This window comes from Marmota monax, unplaced genomic scaffold (assembly GCF_021218885.2).
Source record: "Marmota monax isolate L192 unplaced genomic scaffold, Marmota_monax_Labrador192_F-V1.1 WCK01_AAM20220418_F8-fsc00202, whole genome shotgun sequence".
Lineage (NCBI taxonomy): Eukaryota > Metazoa > Chordata > Mammalia > Rodentia > Sciuridae > Marmota > Marmota monax.
In genome coordinates, this window is record NW_026695005.1 from 2,661,942 (window position 1) to 2,673,973 (window position 12,032).

A 12,032-nucleotide genomic window follows, 5' to 3' on the forward strand; every position below is an offset into this window, starting at 1 on the left:
GACACTGTAATATTTATACATGAACTCAAATGAGATCAAAGCGATATAAATGAAATCAGGAACACACTTGCTTAGCCACCTGTAGCTTAGCATACCTTATACCTCATTTATTCTTATTGAATCATACAGATTCCCCATAGTTCAAAAGCATTTGTCATGCTTCACCTCTGTTTTATTCAACAGAATATCAGAAACTCAAAGATGAACAAAACAGTGTAATTTATCATTGAGGATACTATACCCAATGGAATACCTATATGAGTAAATTCACGAAACAATAATTTCAGTATCACAAGCTAAACATCCAGGTGCATCTTGCCTTACCTGGGTCTAAAGAATTGCAAGGCAGTTTTGACACAATTAGTCAAGCACCAGTGTCTGCTGTACCATCATCAGAGTATGTCTCAGTGTAGTCTACATGATGGGGTCAAGTATAGATTCACTGTGTTTCCGCTGAAACCTGATTCAAAAGGTCAATCCTTGGAAATTTGCACTGATTTCATAGAATAAATAAATAGGCATCACCCTCATTGAAAGCTCCCTTAAAGTAGGAACTCCCAGAAATGTATTTAGGTTTTATTCAGAGAAAATGAATTAACATGGAGGCTTTGGAAGTAAATTTTTTAATGTAATATTGAAAAACAGAACATTAAAGAGATGGTGACAAATGAACATCAACTATAAAATCAAATATATGATAATTGAAACTATGGAATAAATTAATTGGCAAATCACTATCCAACCCATTAAACTGTATTCATTTGTATTATTTGAATATCTGTATACTGTGATATATACAGTAATAAACACATTCTCCAATAAGCCACATGATCATGAAGGAAATGGTGGTCTTTCAGTTTAGTCCCATGAAATGAATTTCTTTTTAGTAATTACTTCAGTTTAGTTTCTTCTATTCTGCTTTTTGTCCATTTATTCTTTTCTCCAGATGGCTATTTTGCAAAAATTTTTTAAATTCAAGAAATTTTCAGGGTACTATACACCCAAGCACATACACAAACCCACCAAACACAAATAATTTGACTTTTAAAGATAATAACTTATAATTGTTATAATTATTCTATCTAGTGGGTAGAGTGCATTTCTTCCCATCACATAGTATCACTATTCTCATAAAAAATTCATTAGGTAAATGTTTGGGGTGACACAATGAGACAAAATTTATACTTTCCATGAAATCAAACACACCAGAAATAAACATTTTTATTTTTATTTTTTGTTTTACTTGTACATGGACACAATATCTTTGATTTATTTATTTATTTTTATGTGGTGTTGAGGATCAAACCCAAAACCATGTATATACATGCCAACAAATATATATATATATATATATATATATATATATATATATATATATATGCATAGTTTTATTTAGAAAATAATAAACCATTATTTAATTGAATGGCAATCTTTGTAGAACAATGAGAAATCAGAAAATTTTATTTTCTGAAAAATAGGAAGTTAATTACATTATCTAAATTTATTATTAATTATCTAAATTAATTAATTTATTATTAATTATCTAAATTAATTATCTAAATTCTTCCAAAAATCTGGAAGTCCTGATTCTGTGAACGTAATTCTAGACTTCCAGATTTTGGGAAGATTAAGATACTCCACTGGTTTATATTAAAATCACATATTTAATTTAATAAATATTCAATTTAAAAATTTTAAGGTGATCTTTCTTTGGTTTATATGCCAAAGATATGTTCAATATATTAAAATACATGATTCTCTTAAATTCATTTTTAAATATAAGCTACCTTAATTTGTATATATTTTGTTAAATTGTTTTTATAAAACTTAAACTGCTTATTCTTTTCTGTTATAAAATGTCTCATTGCCTCTTGTTAATGTTTCATATATGGTACATATATCCACATATTAAAAAGTACCTAATATTTTCTCATTTGTAATATTCTAATTCATCCATAAGATAAATACTGGAATGACTAACACTAATGAAAATGTTAATTATGTTTAATCAAAGAAGTTAACTTTTTTCTTCCATGTTATATGGCTGAGTCTTTGGCAAGATGCAAAATGGATTGTTTGGTGAAATCTCTTCAAATGATAAGTGATGGTTTAGATGATTTTGACCAGATGATATCAACAACAAAATTGTTCAGAAAAGAGATAAAATCATGATCATACATTCTCAAGCTATTATTGAAAGTCCTCCTTATTAAAATTCTAATTATACTACATAAAATAAAGGATTACCAAAAAAATCATAACAGTGATTCATACAAAAGGAAATTTAGACTGTGTTAAAAAAAATACTAGAGGATTTTGGAGAAGTAGAAAATTTATTCCAATAAAAAGTTCTCTGAATGAAAATAAATTTCTGCATTATCTTAATATGTTGTATGGGTCTTTTTGTTTTACAGTCCCTTGATTCAACAAGCTTAGTACTTCATGTGTTATTATTCTTTCTTTTACTTTTTTTTCCTTTTAGTATAGGTGATTAAACTCGGGGGCACTCAAACACTGAGCCACATCCTCAGCCCTATTTTGTATTTTATTTAGAGACAGGGTCTCATTGAGTTGCTTAACACCTCACTTTTGCTGAGGCTGGTTTTAAACTCAGGAACCTCCTGCCTCAGTCCTTGAGCTGCAGGGATTATAGGTGTGCACTACTGTGCCTGGCTCTTTTATTTATCTTAAAACTAAAATTTCTGAAAGAATCATTTGGGTCTTTTTTATCTTGGAATCAATGAAGAAGTCTATGTTCATATCCATGTGATCCCATGGACTTGGCTTATTTATCTCAGATTTGGTTTGTTTGTCTTCATCTTCCTAAACTAAGTATAGTTTATTGACATTAATCTATAAACTCTCTTTTTATAGATGAGTTTCCTTTTGAACCTATCTTACAAACAAAAGTATTTCTGGGTGCAAAATTAAACATCAAACTTCTATTTTTGGTTGCATACATGATTCTACATTCAAAGACATTTTAATATGAAAATTGAATCAGGATGTTTAGATAAAAGAAGTACAGTCCATGAAATATGATTTCAGAGTTTTGAAAATAAGATGCAATGTGAATTTAAAATAAAGGAGGCATGGGAAACCAAAGTTATTTTTCTTATTCTTCAGTATATGAGACTGGTGCTACCAATCATCATAAAGCCATATTTTTGAATTTTATCAAAATTATGATCAGAAAATATACAACCTGCAGTCTTAATTCCCTCAGAAATCATCAAAGACATGAAAAATAAAACCATCCTCAGATAAAATGGAAAATAGTTTATTTTTTTATAACTACATGCAGAAAAATACATTTATTTCATTTCTAGATATGCAAGGTATTTTTTATTTCTGAATATATGAATATATTATCAGAAGTAAAAATTTAGGATTTTAAGATATTTACTGAATCAAACTATCTGTGTCATAATATTTGTTTCACCAATTTTAAGCAGCCTGAGAAAAATGTCAAATATACCAGGAAATAACCCTTATATCCTTAAGATATTAAGAGATAATTGTAATAGACATTTAAATTTCTGCCATATTGTAATATTTTAAACATTGGTATTTCATTTTCATCCTTAGTAAACAAAATATTTAGTATTTTAATATTTTACCAATTATCTATATTTTTATTTCATTATATAGTAAAATTGATAACTTAGGATACTAAAGCCTTCTTTTAAGCCTCTCCATTATAGAGGGGAAAATACATTCTGAAGGAGCCTAAGCAGATTCAATGTACAATTTAATTTCCTTCAATAAAGTAAAGGTCAGTATGAGGCTATAAGAAAGTTAATTTGCATAAGGTATGCACATGGAATATTAAAATAATATAATATAAAATATTCATACTTTAAGCTTTTATGTTCAACCTCAATGCTAAGATTATTATAGGAAATGTCTCAACAATTACAACAAACTTTTTCTTTGAGGATATCAACTAATATACTCTCCTAAGAGACATGAAGAGGGAGTTCTGTAGGATATTAATTAACTCTAATAATTAGCAATATTTTGTACTGCCTTGTTAATATAGTCATTGGTTTTAGAATATCTTTAGCAGTGCCAAGTTTATCCACCACTAACAGTCCTGTATACAGTTTTACTAATCAAGTCAAATATATGTATATAGACTGATTATCTCTGTATCTCACCAAAATTATACTAGTGTTTTTTTTTTTTTAACTCTGTTAGCCAACAGATTTTTTGTTGACTCTATACCAATGTCAAACTTACCTATTTGAACCATATTAAACTTGCCTTCTTATTCAGAATATTCTAGATTGCATCCATTGATGTAATGCTTCTTTAACTTAAAACCAACTTATTTTAATCAAAGTGTCATAGAAGTAGAGTCTTTGTAGGGATTGCTCAACTGATATCCATCCTGTCCCTTTCAAATCAAAATAACCAAGAATTTTCTTTTTTCTTGATAAAGAAATCATATTTTCTCAAGTCTTCTTGAAATTTCTTAAAATTTAATGATGGGTTCTACAGGATACGAATTCCGGGATGTGATCCTGTTTTTCCACTTGTCTGAATTTTTATAACAGGTAAAAAAAATCACATCAACATCCCTGCTCTGCTCCACTCCCACATCTCTTCTGACAGCATTTGCATCTTGCATGTTAAACTTTCTGCAACATCTTTGCCTGCTGCAGGTCTTTGCATACCCACCTCCACTCTCTACAGTAACCCCGACTTAATTAGACTTTGTCATTTCTGCCCAGGTGATAAAAGAGTATTTAGATGACAATCAGTTCTTGGAGGTAGAGAACAGGGTGATGGGAATAAGAAAAAAAGTAACTCTATCTACCTCACAATGGGTCCTTAAAGTATGGAGACGACATGACCCACATTCCTGTTGAAAAGTCAAAGTCAGGTTTTGAGACAGAGAATCTACTTGTATGATTTTGGTGCCATTTCTATTTGGTCAAAGTCTAGTTATGCCACTATATGAAACCCAAGTTGAATGCTTTTCATCTGCTAGCTTTTTGAAATATAATGGAGATTCCAGGAATGGTGATTGGCTATTCTGATTTGGTTTTCATGATCATTATAATATTTTGTCTATTTTTTCTTCTCTGTTTCCCTACTCAGTACACTGAGAAGTTGGGCAGCATGAGACTGCATTGCTAAACAGAAGGTACTTTGAATTAGTTCTTTCTCAATTTAATTTTATGTTTCCTCAAGATAGATACAAATCTAGTTCAGTTCTAACCTAAAACAAGCAACAGTCCTAGCTGAGTGTATGTATATATTCATGTCCTCTAGGGTTTCCTGTAAAATTACCTGTTCTAATAATCCTAAGCAATAATCAAATTAATAACATTTATTGAGTATGTAATATGTTGAGTCTATGATCCTACTGTCAACACTCAACAGCATTTTGACCTTGATAATCAACTTAATATTTTTGTGCCTCACTTTTTTCAATTATAAAGAGGATCTACATTGTAAGAGAGGTAATGTGTTTAATGACAGTCTATAAAAATATTACCTGTCTTACAATTTCTGTAGAATTGCAAGACCTAAAAATAAATTAAGGATAACATGCAATATTCACTCAATACATGTTATACTATTCTTTGAAAAAAAAGGTCTATTTCCAGATAGCTGAACTACATTCAGGTCAAAAGGAATTTTTAATCCTTTTCCTCATCCCTCTTCCTAATAGGAGATAAAAGAAAGAAACAGTAGCAATATTCAAATGAGTTGTTCAATTCCTCCTTACTGTGTGTGTTCCTCTTTCTTGTGCTATACAGAATTCTAAAATGGCCTCCAAGTGTCTCAAGATTCTTCCTCCCTGGTACCCTTTACCTATGAATGTGGGTATAAACTATGCATATCATGAGTAATTTCTCCCTTGGTTATGTTTTTATGTAGCAAACTGTGATGGGGTTGTCCACTTTCAGGTTTACATAACCTCAGCCATACCTTCATTCCAGCCTGGTGAGATTGTGAGCAGAGAACCTATTTGAACCTTGCCCAGAATCGAAGCCCACTACTAAGTTTGTGGTAACTTATTATACAACAGCAACAACCAAAAAGAATTTCTTTAAAATTCCAAAAATCTATGTGTACCTCTTTTAAGATATTTGTATAGCTATCTGATAGTAATTCAAGTATTTAAGACTATTCAACAAGTATTACATGATCATACATACATACATAAGAAGGACTGAGAATACATGAACCAATAAATTAGAAATGATAGACAGCTTTTTTTTTTTCAGGGTCTTTCATTTACAAGCAATTTCTCTGGGAGGAAGTTCTTTTAAATTTCTTTTATCTTAAGACAGGATATTGCTAAATTTCCCAGGTGAGGCCTCAGACTTGCGATCTTCCTGTCTCAGCCTTACTGACTAGCTGGGATTGCAGGCGCGTGCCACCATGCCCAGTCATTGACAACTCTCTTTGAAAATGTTATACCCACAATTGATCCAATATATCAAATTATTTCAGACTAGTGCAAAGTTCAATGAGACCATTGATCTGACTATATACTTTGAGACAGAGAAAGTAGCAATAGATTTTTTTCTTTTGGTTATTTATTCATTGTTAGGTCATTTATTCCCATAGAGAAAATTCTTTTTGCTCTGACATTTTTAGAGAAGGGATTTGTTTCATTTTTCATAGAGTTACTATGAAACAGTACAAAGATATTAAGCTTCTTGAAGGAGGCTCACTTTGCAAATGTAAAAAAGGATTGGTATTAACAAAGCCATTTTGATGATCTTACTTATAGAATCTCCTTCTTCTTAATATATTGCCATAGTGTTCTATTTATTTAAAATCATTTTAGTTACTTCATCAAAACAAATTCTTCCTTTTTTCAAACATACTAGAAAAGCAGTGCTTAAAAATGAATAAGATGGCATATTTTATAAGTATTATTTTGACCTCAATGTGGACAGGTATTAGGCTCACAGATGATTATGGTCTCATAAAGTGGTATTATAAATTAAAATACAACTTTATATTTGATCCCAGATTTAATATTCAGATTTAGAGTTACCAGAGACAGATGTCAGACTAGAATATTGTCTAACTAAATCACTTTATGATTGCTCTACCACCAATTCCTACAGACCTTCAAAAGGGACAATTGTTATATTAGCATTCTTATTTCTAATTGCTTTTCGCTATACTTTAAGAAATAAGATACTTGAGTTGAGTTGCAGTTGTTGGAGGAAAAAGAAAACACTACAACTAAAGAACAGACACACACCTTTTCAGAAGTCCAGTACAACCTTATTATGATTTGATTTCAAAAAGGACATTGGCAAAACATTTGGTCTTTATATCATACATATATATATGGCCATCTGCCTTCAGCTTGAAGCAAAATAGTAAAATGTCAATTAGAAGCAGCTATTGGTGTTACAGAGCGATTCTAAACCAGAAAGCATTTGACATTTCTAGAAACATCTACTGCCACTGTGATTTGTAGATTGATGCATACTAAAAGCTATTATATAAGTAGCATGCATGACATTAAGTATTTGAACTTCTAAACAACTATTTTATATATATTAAAATTATGTTAAATAATTCTTTGACTTCTGAGAACAAATATAAACAGATTCAAATTTAGGAAGTGAACATCTTTCATGTAAAAGCCTGTTCTCTCCAAAGTGTTGAAAGTTTTCTTCTTCATCCTGTGACCTAAATTTTCTCCCACCTACTAGGCCACACGTTGTTAAAGGATGAGTGAAGAAAGACTGAAAGTCAATAGAAGGGCAAGTGAATTCTGCCAAGTTGGCACTCTGAAACCCAGAAACTTGTGAAAAGAATCACACAGGAAAAAAAAACATGTTTGGGGCTGGAGTTGTGGCTCAATGGTAGAGTGCTATACCTCACATGTGTGAGGCTCTAGGTTCGATCCTTAGCACTACATAAAAATAAATAAATAAAGTTATTGTGTCCATCTACAACTAAAACAAATTTAAGAAAGCATGTATATGAAATCATACCAATAATAATTAAAGCAATACTATTAGCATTATTACTCTAGCTGCTTTCTCTTTGTCTTTCCGTAAAATTTTTGTGTTCCTTAAGAACACGAACATGGTTTGGCAAAATAGGAAACATCTTAGCTCTGTAGTCACCCCTGCCTGGCACTTTCTGTGTGACAAATCCATCAGTCAAAAACTAACAGTGGCTTAAGAAAATACCAGCTTCATTTTTTCTTATATAATAAGCAGGCCTGGGCAGGACTGGTAGCTCAATCTGATATCTGTGGTCTGGGTTCCTTTTATCCTTTTGTTTTATTTTCCTCTCATCTGTCATTTGTCCTCAAGATCACAATATGCTGCAACTATAGGCACTATGTCTGCTTGTTCAACAGAGAGAAGAAAAGTACAAATGCAGAAGTTAGACTTTCTCCTAATGAAGCACTACCCTCCTTTTGGACAGACATCTTTTCCCCAGAGAACTGTTACATGGACTCTGGTAGCTTAGTCTGGTAATAGAATTTAAATTTTACAATTTTAAAATAAATGACAATTAAATGACTTAACATACAGCTATGCATCTCGTAACTACGGGAATATGTTCTAATAACTGCGTTGTTAGGTGATTTCTTTGTCATGAGATCATAGAGTTCACTTTAACTAAGATGGTTACCATGTCACTGGGCCATATAATCTTTTGAGGTCATCATCTTACTTGCAGTTCATTTGTAAGCAAAGCACTGTTTAAGGCTCTTAATTGTGTTATGAAAAGTCTATCATAGTGCCTGACTCATACTGGAAAAATCTGAATATTGGTTGTATGAATGAACACAAAGACTATACTTACTTAGAAACATTTGCTGAAATACTATTTTGTTGTTTTTTTTTTGTTTTCAAGGTGGTAAAGTGGGGATTCAGGAGGTGCTATGCTGGTTAATATTTCATCTATCCATTTGGGCTATGTAGGAATAAAAAGATTTTCTTGATCATATAATTCATTGAGTAGCCTATCTAAAACAAAATACACATTTCTAATGAGCATATAATGTGTTTGGGCCAGTCAGTAAAGTTGTATACATGCTGTACAACATTACTGGTAACTGAGATAAAATTATGCACATCTGGATTGTGAGGTGATGTCTTAAGATGTACATATTGAGATACTTGCATATATGTGTATGGGAATATCTCATTTGTATAATAATTACATATTACTATACATATGTGTTTTTATAGATATGTATTGGTGCAAGAGTATCTAGTTTTTTAAATCAAAATGTGGATTCTGTTCATCTCTATTTTTGCTAGTATTGTCTTTTGAAAGTCACAAGTCACAATAAATGTATTTACATGTACACTAGATGGATTCTAAACCATAGATTAAGGGTAGATTGAATAGGCTGGAGAAGAAGAACCCATTAGGAAACAGGAAGAGTGACTTAAGCTCTTACATGTACATCAACTCTTTTAATGGACACAGTGTGGAATATTTTTTAGAGATGATGCTTGTCCTGATTGCCTGTCTAGCTTATTGTCCCCTTGCCAGAGTTCAGCTGTAACTAACTGGTGGAATGGCAACCTCAGGTGGGTGACAAGTCATTCTTGTGACAGTTCTGACACTGCCTTTGGTGCATCATTTCTCTCAATTGGTTTCTTTTCTCTGGACTTCAGTTGTTTAATGACAAGTATAGCTTCTATCCTGTATATAGTAAGGTATTTTTGACTTATCTTCTTGGAGCATGTAACAATGCACAGTAGTTACCAGCATAGAAACTCAAATGAAGCTGATTTTAAATCTCACTTCCAAAACTTGGAAGTTATATTAGTTATATAAATTTGCCAAAGTGGTTGATTGTCTTTTTTTTTTCTTCTCCTCCTCCTCTCCATCCTCCCCCTGTTCCCTTCCTTCTACTCTACTGATCTTTCTGCTATTTACTTACAGGGTTTTTGTGTCGTTGTTGTTGCTTGTTCATTATTTTTTTTATATCAGGAATTGATCTCATAGGCACTCAACCACTGAGCCACATCCTTAGCCCTTTTTATTTTATTTTATTTTTTTTTTATTTTAAAACAGGGTCTTGCGAAATTGCTGAGGCTGGCTTAGAATTTGGGATCCTCCTGCCTCAGGCTCCCAGCCTGCTGGGATTAGAGGCATGTGCCACCAAACTCAACTAGGTTTCTTAAATTAGTGCCTTGTGGATATACATAAAGGTAAGAGTCACTGTCGTATATTCATATATGCACATAGGAAAGTTAGGTCCAGATTTATCCCACTGTTCTTCTCTTTAACAGTTTTCTCATCTATAAAATAAAAATAATTATTCCTACTGCATCTAATTGAGGAATAAAAAACATATTTATCAAATTAATGTTTATTCAATATTCAATATGATCAAAAGCTTTAAAAGTACTTATAGACAGAGGTTTTATGTTTATATTTTTAAATTTTGGATTTGATCTTTGTTATGTACAGGTGGAACTCTCATATTCTTTCCACATCCTATGCCAATGCTATTCTCTCTTGAAACTCCTTGATTCTGAAATGAATATTGTTCCCTGTTTACAGATACTCAGTACTTCTCATTGCTCCAAAATTGGGGGATATCATGCTTTGAGAATTTTTCTTTTGTTAAAATATTAGCTATTCCTCAAGCTACATCATAGGAATCTTTCCCTTTCTACACTTTAACAACTGACACTTGAGGGTACTCTAAATTCTAAGACTGCATTGATAACATTATGAGGCAATTGTCCTCTGCACGTGTTCACAGCTATTTACATTGCATCCTATTGCTTTTCCAAGGTAAAAGACTCATTGCATACTTTAACATGGTTTCTTTTATCTTGGCATTCATCAGAGTATCTAAGACACAAGAAAAACTGAAAAGATGCTCAATGAGAGAATGAATGAATTTTTGAGCTGAAAAGCAGATATCGATTTTTCAAGAATTTCTGTTAAATTTTTTTAAGATATTAAACTCTGTATTAACTACTTAAGAGTTGTTGAAATTAGCTCAGAAGTCAGATCCAAACTTTAGATTTAGAGGTTTTCAAGTACAATGCCTGTTCCCTGTTACTTTCATTCATAAGGACAAGTAAAAATTACCAAGTTTGGTGTTTTAAAATTTTTCTATTAAGTTAATTTTTGCAGTGACTTCATTTTCACTTTGATTAAAACCTAATAATTATACATGTTTATAGAGCACAGTATGATGTTCAATGCAGGTATACACTGTATAATGATCAAGTTAGAGCAATTAGCATATTCATCACCTTAAACATCCTTTCTTTGTGGTGAGAAGATTCAAAATCCTCTCTTCTGTCTTAAAAACCATATTGAATTAAAATTTTTAATGCTATAATTATATCATTGGTGGAAAGACTTATATTTAGGGTTTTAAATTCAAACTATTAAATATTTAAATAATTTTAGTTTTATATTAAATTAAAATGACAAAAAAAACTTGAAGTTTAAAAAAAAGAAAGAAAATGAAGTCATTGATAAGTTCATATGTATTGTTATAGACCAGACCCAACATATTTTGTTTTTGAAACTTTTATAATGTGGAGGTGTCTGATATTCTCATTCATATTCTACCCAACAGCTGTCATTCACCACCTGCTATGCAAAGCCCACTCATACTTTTAAAAGCCTTGAGAATTATGTAAAAAAAAAAATTCCTTCCAAATCAGTTAACCATATTTCAAATGTCACCCACACCTTTGCTTGGCAGTTAAAAAAAGTGTCAAAGTGAGAAGGTAAATAGCACTAAGCGCTGTTTCTTACTCCCACCCAAACCCACAAGATCTCTTATGAACATGCATAATATAATTTGCAATATGCTGAAGAGTTCAAGACCATAATAGGCACAGGTAAATACCTATATTTTTATAGGCATGTCCTCCTGGAAGCCAAGTTGTTAATCCACAGATGACAATACTAAGATCATGATTTTAGGTCATAACAGCTCAGAGGAAGAGACCCAGATACCATCAGCTTTTCAATGCTTTTACTACTGAAGGCAGATTATACTTAATTCATATAAACATCTGGATGCTTCTGCAACATCA